Genomic DNA, 14,180 nt, shown 5'->3' with positions numbered 1-14,180 from the left:
GAATATGATCACTCCCGCCACCGTCGAGTAAAACGGTCGCCTCTCTTTCTCGCGCGCCGCCTCGCCTCCCGCCGCCGCAGCCACACCACACCCTGCTGCCGCTACCGATGACCGTCCCTCCGGCCGGAATGGATAGCTCGGGCCCTTCCCTCACCCTGCCAGTCACCGGCGCCGGCTTTTCACTGTCGGAATTCACCCACGCGCCGCCGCCCGCGCCGAAGGAGAGTTTGGGAATGAAAAAACCAAGATCCTCCTCCAACCGCGCCGATGGCCTTTGGGGTGGCCACCGCCTCTCCGGCAACGGCATGCCGCCCTCTCGCCGCTCTAGCCGGAGCCAAACGAGCTCAAAAGCTGACGGCGGCGGCGGCGCTCGCTGAGGAAGCCGCGAAGAAGAAGATGAAGAAGGCCACAACGACGCCTTGTGCAGCTACTTCGGCACCCCTTACAGCCACTGCTCCGGCGTGGGCGGCGGCCGCAGCCGGAACAAGCGTCGCGGATGCCAAGTGCTTGATGAAATTCCTACAAGGTAAAGAAAAATATCGGGTCTTGTTGGTAGCCGATGGTGATGTTGTTTGGTTTGTTGTCGTAGTGCGGAGATGAATACGGCTAAATTCCTCTCGTCTTTGGAGTCCCGGGCCACTGTTGGACTTGATGAGCTCAACTACGACTCTTTTTGGCATCATTCGGAGGCGGCCCAAGACATGGAGCAAGAGGTGGCCGAGGAAGAGGAGGCAGCCTAGGAGGTGGTCGCCGACAAGGAGGTGGCTGAGGAAGCGGAGGTTGTGGAGGTACCGAACCAAGCACGCAGGCGTTAAGGTCAAGCACTGCCAACTACAACCAAAAATAAGATATTACTCTTTGCGATGCTTGGTGCACGATCTTCATGGATGCAACGATTGACATTGATCAGACCAAGACTATGTTTTGGGGGAGAATTACCGAGCACTACAACAACTCCATGGACGTGTGATCAAGCAGTACACAAGGTTCTCTTGGGCATCGTTGGAGCACCATTCATGACCAATGCAATCGTTGGTCCGGTTGCATCAACCAAGTGAATTATGCACCAATGAGCGGTGTACAAGTGGCGGAGTATGGCCCCTACATGTAAGAATTATTCAAGTATCAGAACACCAAGTTCGGCCACAAGCCCTTCACGTTGCATCGTTTCTACAAAGAGCTATACAAGAATGAGAAGTGGATCCAAAGAATCACGGTGACCACTCCAAAGAGATCAGGGTTGAGCATATCCGTTGAGGAGGACTACGAGGTTGACGAAGATGCCAACAATAGACCGGAAGGAAACAAGATTGCAAAAAAAGAAAGTACAGAAATGCATTCGGTGGCACTTACAAAGAAGAACTTGTGGCAATGATCGAGACGAAGAAGGTCTTCGCGGCTGAACGCAAAGAAGAGAAGATGGCGAGGTGGAATGAGTTCAAGGTGTTGGAGGATGAGAAATTGAAGGCCAAGTAGATGGCCGAAGAGAGAAAATTGAAGGCGGAGGAGCGTAGGCTTGCACTTGCACTTGAGGAGAAGAGGATTCGTAATGCCAAGAAGGTCGAAGAACGTGCTATCATGTTCATGAATCCAAACACAATGGATGAAACCGCAAGAAAGTATTGGGAGCTCACTCGTGGAGAGATCTTGGAAGCCTCTCTTCGGAATGTTGGTGATGGCCGAGGTGGTTGTGGTGCTGATGGTGGTGGTGGTGGACGAGGTGGTGGTGGTGCATGCCGTTGGTTGGCTCGATCCACAACATATACATGCTATGTTTGTGGTGATTTTGTGCTGATGGTGGTGGCCGAGGTGGTGGTGTTGATGGTGATTTTGAAGTGACAAATTTTAAGCGAAATTTGTATGTTTTTATTTAAAATTCGTGATGACAAACCTATATGTTATTACGGTTATGTTATGCATGTTTTAACTTTAATATTTTTATGATATAGTGTGTAGTGTTTGAAATTGATGCGGTTAGAAAACAAAATTTACAAAAAATTGTTTTTACTCCATTAACATTTAGGGATCGGCTAGGCGCGTTAGTGGAGCAAAAATTTACTCCACTAACTTTACTCGCCTTATCTGGCCTTAAGGGAGTAAATTTGAGTTTTTTCTCCTTTAAGTCGCCCCTAGCTGATCCCTTATAACAGTTAGTGGAGTAAATTTTTTACTCCATCCCTATTCATCTCCTTATATTTACTCCGGCTCACAGCGACCGAGTAAAAATCCCCACCTCTCTCTTCCTCTCCTCCGCCTCCCCTCCCCCCGCCCCTCCGCCGCCACGTCCCCCGCCCCGATCCGTTGCCCCCTCTCCTCCCGATGGCCGGACGGGATGGCCGCCGGTCCTCTCCACTGATCTGCAGCGCGGATCCGCGCCGCCACGCCCACAGGTCGTCGTCTGCGGCTGCTTCCTCGAGCCGCTTCCGCTGGCCCGATCAGCCCACCGCCACGCCCCTCCTTTGATTTGAGGATTTCTCGGAGCTCCCTCCGCCGCGGCCGTCGATGAGGACCTACCTCGGCGTCCGGCGGCGATCGTGGGGGACGTGGGTGGCGGAAATCACCGACAGCGAGACCCACAAGTGGAAGTGGGTCGGGTCGTTCAACACAGCTGAGCTCGTGGCCATGGAGTATGGCCGTTGGCTGGTCTGGTTCCACGGCCGCGGCGCTAGACTTAACTTCCCCTGCTCCGGTCCACCTCGTCCCGCTGAAGCTGGGGGTGATGAGCGCTCAGATGGCGTGGGAGGACCGCGAGGTGAGGGAGCGCCTCGAGGCGGAGGCCGCCGACGAGGCCTACATGGATAACCTCCGCCTGCAGTCCCCGGAGTTTGTGGAGGCGGAGCGGGCGATATTCGCCGTCAATTACGGCGATGTTATCGTCATCTCCGACGACGAGGGCGGCAACGACGGCGGCAACTAGGAGGGTGGCAACGAGGGCGGCGAGGAAGAGATCGATGCCGAGGAGTGGCAGAGCGTCTTCCCCAACGACGACGACGACGACGGCACCGGCCCGGACCCAGCTCGCACCGAGGGTGGCCTCACCCAGAAGGACTGGCTCGACCTCCACTTCGGCAGAATTTAGTTTAAGTTTAAATTATGTATTAATGTTCGGTTGCGAGGACTTTCTATGTTGAACTTATGTTTAAATGCTCATCTTTCGGTTAAAATTTGATTGAATTTTTGCAAATTTAGTTTTACATGGCTAACTCTAGGGGGTCCGGCAAAATTTTAATGAAGTATATATATACTCCATCACAATCTCTTAATTCTAAAACCAATCCCTTAAAAATTAAGCGGGTGAATATACATGGTGCCGCATGCGCGGCTGCGCCTCCGTGTTGGCTGTGTGGCGGGGCACTTGGCGGGAAGGGTGTTGGATGACGGCGGCTCTGCGTGCGTGTGTTCTGCCGCTGTCGAGCCACGGCGGCCGCGTGGCTGTCTCGCGAGGCCGACGGCGGCGGCTCACATAAATAAAGTGGTGGAAAAAAGCGCGGGCTAACATCACGAGTCGTAGGGCGTAGGAGGAGCTCGAAAGCGTTGGCGGTCGGGGCGGTGTTGGTCTGTAGCTGTGAGTTGTGACACGCGAACCAACGACGTCCGGAGATCGATCACAGGACCTGCTGCGGATGCACGGTAGTTGGCGAAAGCACCCGCACCGCACGAGCTTACATGAGCTGACGGCTCTTTTCAATGGCCGAAAGCAAGGTGAGTTTTCCGGTTGTGTTTGCCGTTGTTTTAATTACTAGCAACAAAGGGCCCATACGTTACATTGGAAGAAAAAGAAACATAGTCTTCAAAGGCTGTCGGCGTTCTGAAAACGGGGTCCCCAAACTTGCCTGCCTGCGGCCCACAGCGTGGCTAAGCAGCAGGCCGTACGGCCCATCTTCATCAACAAGGCATCCAAGACCCTTGCGAGGGTCCAAGCCTCGCGAGGCGGACGACGCAAGACCTCCTCTGGAGTATCCTAGCTAGGCAGGCTCACGAGGAGCAGAGATATCAAGGCGGCTCTCGTGACGTGAGCCATGACGAACGACGCCAGGCGGGCGCCAGCGCGCGCATCGTCCTTATTTCCTCTTTGGTGCTAAGGAGGCCGGCGCAGGCGAAGAGTACCGAGGCATCAGGCAAAGGTTGCTATATTGGTGCAACGAGACCAAGACCAGGAGGACGGCAAGACGGAGGTCATCGTGGAGCCCAAGACGGCGTCACCACCAGAGCTTTTCGCAGGCGAAGACCTCTTTTGTCAGGATAGCTTGTAATAGCTGTCCCCCTTCAAATTTGCCCGCCATTGTTGGCTCCCTTCCCGATCGATATTTGGGGAGAGGACCAGGGCCTCTATAAATAGGTCCAGCCACCATAGTAGCGGGGGATCTCATCTTAGCTTGATCCAATCCGATCGAGAGCCTAGCCACAAGAACACCTCAACCTCAGGAGGCTGTTCTTCCATTGTACTGTTCATCATCAGCCCAAGAGGCAATCCACCACCACCACACTGGAGTAGGGTATTACACCACAACGGTGGCCCGAACCAGTATAAATCTCGTGTCTTTCTTTGTTGCGAGTTCGTCGAGTTCGTCCGCGAGATCTTAGCGAGCTAGGGCGTAGATCGGTAGGGGGAAAGACTTCGCGCGCACCCCAATGTTCGAACCTTAAGGGTTTGCCGGAACCCCATATCCGACATTTGGCGCGCCAGGTAGGGGTGCGACGTAGCTTCCCTTCCATCAGTTCGTCGCTCCATCGCTCCGTCGTCTCCATGGCGGACGCTCGGCGTGGTCGAGCTGAGCGTCGGGCTGCCCTCACCGCCCGCGTCGCTCAGACGGCTCCCGTTGGCGGGCCACCTCGTCGTTCTCCGTCTCCCGTTGCCACCAGCCTGGCGGGGAACGATCAGCAGGCGTCCTCGCTGCATCCTTCGGTGCGGCAGGACGGCCGCACCGCTACTCCATCACTGACCCCTGCCGGTTCTTTGTCTCACGCGCACCGCGCTCCATGGAGGCACGGGCCGCGCTCCTCGCGGCGAACGAGCTCCTGCGCTACCGCCCCGTCGACGACCTCTACGAGGAGTGGCTCGACCATGTCGCCGAGCTCGTCCGCGCCGCAGGGGGCTCTCCGGCACCGTCCCACTCTCTGCCTCCCCTCAACCAGCCGCGGGCGACGGGGCTCATGGCGTGCCTCCACCACCTCAGCCCCAAGACGGCGCCTTGGCACCAAGGCGCGCGGCTCCGCGGCGTGATCCGCCGCGCCCGGCGCCCGCGCGCGAAGAGAGAAGCTGCCAAGAAATCCCGCGGCCGCGAGAAGCTGCACCTGCGCTTCCCGCGCCACCCTGTCAAGACCGCGCGCCGCCTGCAACGGCGCAGCGCGGACCTCGTCATGACCAAGCTCCACCTCCGAAGCGGGCCCCGGCAACCACGGCCGGCTGCCGCGCCTTCACCCCCGAGCTGCGTAGCGTCGCCTGACCAGGCAAGTTCAAGTCGGATCTGCCTCCTCGCTACGACGGCACCGCCGAGCCCGCGGAATTCCTGCAGCTCTATGAGCTGAGCATCGAAGCGGCCAACGGCGACGAAAAAGTCATGGCGAACTGGTTTCCCATGGCTCTCAAGGATGGAGCCCGCTCCTGGCTCCTGAACCTGCAGCACGGCTCGATCTCCTCCTGGGACGAGATGCACGACCGCTTCGTCGCCAACTTCCAGGGCACTCGCGACCGCCCACCGGCCGCGGGTGATCTACGCCGCATCAAGCAACAACCAGGAGAGACCCTCTAGAAGTACATCCAGCGCTTCAGCAACACCCGCCTCAAGATCCCCAAAGTCACGGACGAAGCCATCATCTCCGCGTTCTCAGACGGCGTCCGTGACGTCAAGATGAAGGAAGAGCTTGCTATCCACGAGGAGCTCTGCACATCTCAGGAGCTGTTCAACCTGGCGACCAAGTGCGCAAGAGCTGAGGAGGGGCGCCTTTCTCTCCTCGAGCTGCCAGCCGCTGGCGCAGAGGAGAAAAAAGCCAAGACCAAGGACGTGAAGCGCAAGGAGGCAGTTGTGCTCGCAGCGGAGCCCGACACCAAGCGGGGCAGAGATCAGCCCGAGTCATCCAAGAACGGCCGACCGTTCTGCGCCTTCCATAACCTGAACACCCACAACACCAGCGACTGCCAAGAGCTCAGAGCCATACGGGAAGGACGCTACGGTCGACGCCCCGAGCGCAACGACCGAGGCTACGGTCGCGGAGGAGGACGTGGAGGCAGACGCTGGGACGACCGTGGCCCGCACCAGGAGTGGCGCGACCGGCCTCGTGAGGACCGCTGGTAGGACCAACCTCGCGAGGGCGCCTGGAGGGACCCGCCTCATGAGGATCGCCCCCAGGGCAACACCTGTCTTCCCCCGCTGCCGCCACCAAGAAGGAACGACGACCACCACCAGGACAAGGGGGCTGGGGCTTCCAGGAGCCGCGTGCAATAGCCTGCATCTTGGGCGGCGCCCAGGCCCCAGCCTCTCAGCGCATCTTCAAACAGTTCGCTCGCGAGGTGAACACGGTGCTCCCCAAGCTCGAGGCCACGCGCCCGCTCAAGTGGTCCCAATGCGCCATCACTTTCAACTCGGCAGATCAGCTCAAGTGCGCAGTCACCGCTGGCGCCCTCCCTATGGTGTGCTCCCCAGTCATCAGCAATGTGCAGGTCACCAAGACCCTCATCGACGGCGGCGCGGGCCCAACGTCCTGTCCGTCGACACGTTCGACAACCTCCAAGTACCATATGAACAGCTCCAGCCTACCAAGCCTTTCTCAGGAGTGACCGACGGTTCCACCACACCGATAGGGCAGGTCCGCCTGCCTGTCACCTTCGGGGAGCGCAAGAACTACCGCACCGAGCTCATCGACTTCGACGTCGCGCACATCCGCCTGCCGTACAATGCCATCCTCGGGTATCCAGCCCTGGCCAAGTTCATGGCGGTCACTCATCACGGCTACAACGTTCTCAAGATGCCAGGAAGTGGAGGAATCATCACGGTCCCGTGTGAGGAGAGGGATGCGGTGTGCTCCCTCGAGCGCGCCTTTCAAGCTGCAGCAATCAACGACCCCGACAGCAGAAGCGAGGGCCTTCTGGAGGCCATCCCTAAGAAGAAGCAGCTGCGCTGTGTAGGACCTCAGGAGGATGGCGTCGCGGCAGGGACCTCATCAGGATCTGCGCCCGTCCCAGGGGCGCCTCCCTCCATCGCATAGGAAAGCGCGCCCGGCGCCCTCCTCAGGCAGGGCTCGGGGGCTCTCTTCTGGAGGGCCTCTGGCTTTGCCAACCTCACGAGGGAGGTGCTTGGGCACCACTTGGAGGCGTGCTTCGCGGCACGTGACCCTCAGGAGAGCACAGGGCAAGGAGTACCCACCACTCAGGAGTTCATCACCAAGATCACTCAGGAACTGCAAGATGCAAGGGCCATGCGCGGCGACAGCCACTCACGAGGCGCAGCTCGGCACCCTGGCGAGGATGCTGGGCTGCGTGTCTGCATCGACGTCCCAGGGCTCAACAGGGCCGCATCTCAGGAGCGCTTTTGGCCATCGCGTGTGGGCCGCTGCGAGGGCCCACCCCATAGCTACGTTCGCATGCCCTTCGGCTTGCCGAGCGTGGCGTCAGCCTACCAACGCAACACGCGGCGTGTCCTGGCGACTCAGGAGGCCAGGTACCATGCCGTCCTGGAAGAGATGGAGATGGTCTTCAGGGAACCTCCCGAGCCCCCAGAGCCCCCCGAGGCTCAGGGTCCCAGTGGCTCATGAGGAGTCATTTCTTCGACGCACGCCTTCCACTGCACCAACTCTACTTCGTCTACAGAACCAGGTGACATCTTCCAAGCTCGTTTAAGCTGGGAGCGCCCCTCGGGCTGCATTATTCCCAGGCCACATGGGTCCGTCCATGTGGCATGTATCCCTTTTGCTTATGTCTTTAGCTTATCTTGCTGGGGGCGCCCCTCGGGTTGCATCATCCCCAAGCCGCTCGGGCAGGACCCGATGGCATGTATCTTCCTGCATTTACCTAAGCTGATCTGCTCTCCATGCTTAACCTGCCAACGGCTATCGCCCGCTCGATTGCCGCCCGCCACGGGTCTGTTCATCCTATGCAATTCGCTTGCACGTTAAAAGGGGGGCTCCTGAGCATCGTGACTCAGGAGCTCTTACTGGCTCTCCAGCCCTCACCCCCTGGCCTTGACCACGGCATCGCGACCTGGCATACCAGCGGCGGCTGAGCTCGCTCGAGGGCCGGGACCTGAGGACGTAGAGTGCTTGCATCTAACCGCCCCTGCAGGGACATACGGTCACCAAGACTCAAGACCAGGCGCAACCCGCCTTGAGGTAGGGCCTCGTGAGTCCCGCACTGGCTCACGAGTGCCCAGATACACCTCGCAGCCCTGCCGTGCAAGCCACGTGTCAGGACGGGGCTGTACACGCCCCGGGGGCTCCTCCCGGAGGGGGCCCCCCATCCCACGCCCAAGTGGAAGCACCATGCTCCACGCTGGCTGTCGACACTGCCAAGGAGCGGCTATGCCCGTGCACAAGCGGAAGCACTATGCTCCGCGCTGGTGATAAACAACTGAGGGCGGCCCCACGGTCGTACCAACCTCAGGGAGCCCAGAGCTCAGCGCCCAACCTCACCACAACGCCTCCCCTCGGGAGAGCCGCACGAGGGGGCTGGGCACGGGTGCTGCGCTCGGGTCACGCCCAAGCGCACGCCACCCAACCAGGTCCCCCGGACCTGGGCGTCGCGCGCCACTCCCGAGGCCTCGGCGAGGGCAGGTATGGAAATTGTTTGCACGTCAAGGGGGACTCCTGAGCGTCGCGATTCAGGAGCCTAACTGTTCACGTAGCCCCTCACTCCTTGGTCCGTCCTGGTCTCCGGTCGGCCCAATGGTAGTTGAGGTATGCGCGGGGCCAGGCTCTGACGACATAGAACATTAGTCTACCCTCGCGAACTCTCCCTATAAGTTGTTTGCGCGTCAAGGGGGACTCTTGAGCATCGCGACTCAGGAGCCTAACTGGTCACGTAGCCCCTCACTCCTTGGTCCGTCCTGGTCTCCGGTCGGCCCAATGGCGGTTGAGGTATGCGCGGGTCCAGGCTCTGCCGACATAGAACATTAGTCTACCCTTGCGAACTCTCCCTATAAGCTGTTTGCGCGTCAAGGGGGACTCCTGAGCATCGCGACTCAGGAGCCTAACTGGTCACGTAGCCCCTCACTCCTTGGTCCGTCCTGGTCTCCGGTCGGCCCAATGTCGGTTGAGGTATGCGCGGGGTCGGGCTCTGCCGACGCAGAACGCAAAGCAAATAGGAAGGAAATCGCAAAATCTCGAAGCAAATATTACAAGCATATTGTCCTCACAATACCGAATGAAAAGTCTAAACGCCTCCACGAGGCCTGGTACATGTCGCAGGAACGGAGCGGGAAGAATGGCCGTGGGTCACCTCTAGACGTCGCCGTCGCCTGCGGAAGGTGCTCCCTCGTGAGCAATTTTGTCTTCACCTTCACCACCAGCTGCAAGGTCGACGACATCGCCGGACAGAGGAGCGAAGACAAAGCCGCGGAACTTCCTCAGCAAGGCCCCCACCTGATCTTGCACGGCCGCGGCAGCCGCCTCGCATTGATCTTCAGCTACAGGCTCCAGCAGCTCGTCAAGTCAAGCGTTGGGGTCGCGAAGGTGCACGTGGCTAAAGACGCGAGTCAGCGCGGCTGAAGACAGGATGCGAGCGTCTGCCTCCGCCATGGGACCGAGACCATCAACGACCTCCTCAAGCGCCTTCACCACGAGAGGAAGCAGTTGGGTGGGGCCATCCTCGTCGGTGTCCAGAGGCTTCTCCAGGCCGTGCTCGTAGAGCGTCTTCAGCGCCTTGCGAGATCTCTTCTCGAGATCGGCGAAGGCCACGCGGTCTTCGGCCAGGACTCATGCCTTGGCATCAAGATCGGCCTCCCTCGTCCCCATCTTCCGCTCCAACTCTTCCAACCAGTTGCGCTCGGCGGCCTGCTTCTTCCCCAGCTCCGCCAACTCAGCATCACGGTTCTTGACGGCTTCCTCCCGGGCCTTCATCTCCTCCTCCTTCGCTTGGCGGCAGCGCACCTCTTCGGCGTGCTTGTCGCGCAAGCTCTGCAACTCGCCCTCCAGCACTTGGCAGCGGTCACGGGCGGCCTTGGCGTCTTGTAGCGCCGCCTCACGATCGGCTGCAGCGCTGGCGGCTCCTTGCTTCTCCTTTTCGGAAGCCGCAGCAGCCTGGCCCAGCGCCGCGCGAACTGCCAGGTCGGAGTGAAGCCAGCTAGAGGCCAACTCCAGACGCCCAACCACCAGGCGCGGGTCTGCGCTCAGGAGATCTGCCTGCAGCTGGGTCATCTCCGAAAGGGCACGCTCCAAGACAGCAGCAGGAGCAGAAGAACCAGGAAGTGGAGGTGCAACAGTGGGAGGAAGCGACATCGTCACCAGGGCTTGGGAGACCGCGGGTTCCGGAGCGCTGGGACCTCGTCAGCCGCGCCAAGTACTGGCACCTCCGGAGCCAGCGGGGCTATGGGGGCTGATTCCATGCGGTGATGCTCCTCTTGGCCTCGCGAGGACGACTGGGCTGGGGAGACTCAGGCGCTGCTGCCTCCTTTCTCTGCGGGGGGAGGCACGGCCGCTGCGTCTTCCTTCCTCTTCTTCGCCGAAGATGTCGGCCTGGTCAACCAAGGGCGAGCATCAGGAAATGGCGGGCACAAACAAGGACAAGGCGAAGCTTAAGACACTTACCGATCCACTGCGATGTATTCCACTGACCGCTTGGGAAGCTTGAAGCCTGACGGTTTCGGGACCTGAGGAGCAGGCGTTCGGGCACCGGCGGCGCCAGGCGGAGTAGAGGCAGAGCCGGAGCCAGCCCCAGGAGGTGCCAGGGCGGAGGTGGCACCACGGGCCACCAGCGACGACCTACCCCTCGTAGGGATGAGAGGCTGCTCCCTCTCCCCTTGGTAGGCGTCGGCCTCGGCATCATCAGGAAGGGCGCGGAGAATCTCGGCCTTGCTCAGAGGGGAAGTCTCCCCCACCTCTTCCAGGGTCTTTTCCGAGTCCACCTCCTCTTCCCCCTCTCCGCGGGACTCGCCAGAAGACACCTCCACCGGTTTCTGCGCCGAAGGAGCTCCCGGAAGCGCCGGCGGCACCAGCCCGCGTGCATCAAAAGTCAGCCTGGAGGCGACGAATTCCTCCCGGTCCCTGCGTTGGAACAGGGGAACGAAGGCGCTAGGTGGGTACTCCTGGTTGTCCCTGACTATGAGGCGCAGGACGGCGTCCAATTCATCGCCAGGCAGGTCCTCTGGCCTCAGGCGGGTCTTGTTCTCCTCTTCTTCAAGTTCCCAGAGGGGGCGCGCGCGCGCCTGGAGTGGGGCAACCCGCAGCATCAAGAACTCCCTCAGGAGCATCGCCCCTGTTATCTTGGCCGCCCTCGCATTGCCCGGCTTCAGGTCGGTCATCATCTCCCCCAACACTGACGATGCCCGCTCGTCGACAAGCTCCGCCTTGGGCCACCCCTTGCCCTGCCGGGGCGCCTCCATCGGCAGCGCCAGGCGCGGATCGGCACGCTGCGCATCCATCATGACCCATTTGGATCGGATGTTGTCGGCCCTCTTCCCGGTGCTCGAGATCGTGTTGGCCTTGCCGCATGCGACGAAGTTAGCGCATCCGGAGATGTGACCCTCGCTGACACGAAGGAAGAAGAAATGGCGAAGCAACGCCACGGACGGCATCATGCCCAGGTACGCCTCACAGTAGTAGGCGAAGATGGACAGGAGGAGGACAGAGTTGGTATGGAGATGCAACGCCTGCAGACCGTAGTGGTCGAGGACTTCATAAAAGAAATCAGAGAAGGGAGGAACCAACCCGACGGCGACACCACTCGAGAAGAAGGGGAAGTAGGTGCTTCCCTCGGGCTCCGGTACGTCGGAGGCAAGCCGGAGCTCGGTCGCCCCCCACTCATTGCTCTCGCCCTCCGTCAGCAGGTGCACGGAGGCAAGGCTTTTCTCCGTGACGGTGGGCGCCTCCAGGGCCGGCTCATACCAAGCCGGTGCTGAGGAAGTCTTGACCTTGCGCGGCGCCATGGATTGCGGGTGCAGAATGAGATTGGAGCGGATCTGGAGGTAGCGGTGGCGAGGAGCAAGAAAGGGGATCTGGAGCAAGGCAAGGAAGAAGCAATAAGGGCAAGTGTTGCCTGCGCCAGCCTTTTGTCAGGTCAAGCAGTTGCCGAGGCAGTGTAGGGAAGCGGAGACGCCCACGTCCAATCAACCGTCACGCGTCAACTGAAGCCGCGGGCTTTTGGGGCCCGCGGTGCTCCGAACTTGACCCTTGGCTTCGCCGCGAAGCCAAGCCCGAGCGCACCTTGGGCCCGTGGGCTACTGTCGGCGTTCTGGGAATGGGGGTCCCCAGACTTGCCTGCCTGCGGCCCACAGCGTGGCTAAGCAGTAGGCCGTACGGCCCATCTTCATCAACAAGGCATCCAAGACCCTCGCGAGGGTCCAAGCCTCGTGAGGCGGACGACGCAAGAACTCCTCTGGAGTAGCCTAGCCAGGCAGGCTCACGAGGAGCGGAGATATCAAGGCGGGGCAAAACCTCACGAGGCTCTCGTGACGTGAGCCATGACGAACGACGCCAGGCGGGCGCGAGCGCGCGCAACGTCCTTATTTCCTCTTTGGTGCTAAGGAGGCCGGCGCAGGCAAAGAGTACCGAGGCATCAGGCAAAGGTTGCTATATTGGTGCAACGAGACCAAGACCAGGAGGACGGCAAGACGGAGGTCATCGTGGAGCCCAAGACGGCGTCACCACCAGAGCTTTTCGCAGGCGAAGACCACTTTTGTCAGGATAGCTTGTACTAGCTGTCCCCCTTCGAATTTGCCCGCCGTTGTTGGCTCCCTTCCCGCTCGATATTTGGGAAGAGGACCAGGGCTTCTATAAATAGGTCCAGCCACCATAGTAGGGGGATCTCATCTTAGCTTGATCCAATCCGATCGAGAGCCTAGCCACAAGAACACCTCAACCTCAGGAGGCTGTTCTTCCCTTGTACTGTTCATCATCAGCCCAAGAGGCAATCCACCACCACCACACTAGAGTAGGGTATTACACCACAACGGTGGCCCGAACCAGTATAAATCTCGTGTCTTTCTTTGTTGCGAGTTGGTCGAGATCTTAGCGAGCTAGGGCGTAGATCGGTAGGAGGGAAAGACTTCGCGCGCACCCCAGTGTTCGAACCTTAAGGGTTTGCCGAAACCCCACACCCGACAAAGGCCATGATCATATTTTGCTGCATCACCGAGATACGTTATCACTCTCAATTTCGTGAAATCAAGAACATTTGTTTAAACTCGTGAACGTATTTGTAATCGTTAACATTTTTAAATTCATGAACACTTCTACAAATTTTCGAACATTTTCAAAAATCAAGATTTTTTTGAATTCATGAGCATTTTATACTGTTTGCAAACACTGTGAAAAAAATTGTGAACATATTTTTAACAATTTTTTTGAATCGAGAACATTTCTAGAATGGGTGAACATTGTTTTGGAAATTGGTGGAACAATTTTTGAAATTCACGAACATGTTTTTAATTTAAGAAACATTTTTTGAAATGCATGATCAATTTTTTGAATCAGCGAACATTTTTTGTAAGTCACGAACAGTTTTTTTATTTTTAGGATATTTTTTCATTCATGAACTTTTTTGAATTGGCGAAATTTTGTTCAATTTCATTAACATGTTTTAATACACGAAATTTTAAAAAAATCATGAACTATTTTTGATTTCCCAAACAATTGTTTACAGAATTTCGAACATCTATCGAATAAGCAAAAAAAATATTATAAAATCACGAACATTTTGAATCCACTGACATTTTATAATTAATTAAATATTTTATTTCAAAATTCTCATTTTTAAAATTTTGGAATTTTTTAAAGTCCCGAATTATTTAAATTAGAGAAAATGAAATTAAAAAAAGGCCGCCTGGACATGGACCGGCTCAAACGGGTGCGCTGCGTCTTCTCCCAGCACGCAGAACATAGTATATGAGGTCCCTACTGCATGGGGCGGCCCAGGGCGGGGATTCCTCTGTGTGAAACATGTTTTATCACTTATAGATGTCATTGGTAGGTAATATTTTGCAATAGGGGCAATTTTCATGGCGTACCGCAAGAAACAATAGCCTCTTTATTAT

The sequence above is a fragment of the Triticum aestivum genome, chromosome 7D, assembly GCF_018294505.1.
Source record: "Triticum aestivum cultivar Chinese Spring chromosome 7D, IWGSC CS RefSeq v2.1, whole genome shotgun sequence".
Taxonomy (NCBI): Eukaryota; Viridiplantae; Streptophyta; class Magnoliopsida; order Poales; family Poaceae; genus Triticum; species Triticum aestivum.
The sequence above is the reverse complement of the archived record's forward strand: the minus strand, read 5'-3'. Positions refer to the sequence as shown.